Consider the following 284-nt stretch of genomic DNA (forward strand, 5'->3'; position numbering starts at 1 on the left):
AGAAGATGTAACAAAGACACAAGTAATAAGGGGGGGGGCCTTCTTCCCTCATCTGCCGGTTTGAGAACAAATTCATTATATATATTTATTTATTACACTCGTACTTCTTGCTTTCTCCATTGTCTTTAATTGAATTTGATGAACAAACAGTTTACTATCTATCACAATCCCCCCTTTTTCTTGTTACCATTTTGTTCATCAAATCTTTTGAGTGCCTGTTGGCTCAGAATGAAGTTATTACGTGAGCTTTGCAACAGTAACTCTAGACAAAGGACTGAATTAAG

This window comes from Egretta garzetta, unplaced genomic scaffold, assembly GCF_000687185.1.
Source record: "Egretta garzetta isolate BGI_Z169 unplaced genomic scaffold, ASM68718v1 scaffold259, whole genome shotgun sequence".
In the NCBI taxonomy this organism is placed as follows: Eukaryota; Metazoa; Chordata; class Aves; order Pelecaniformes; family Ardeidae; genus Egretta; species Egretta garzetta.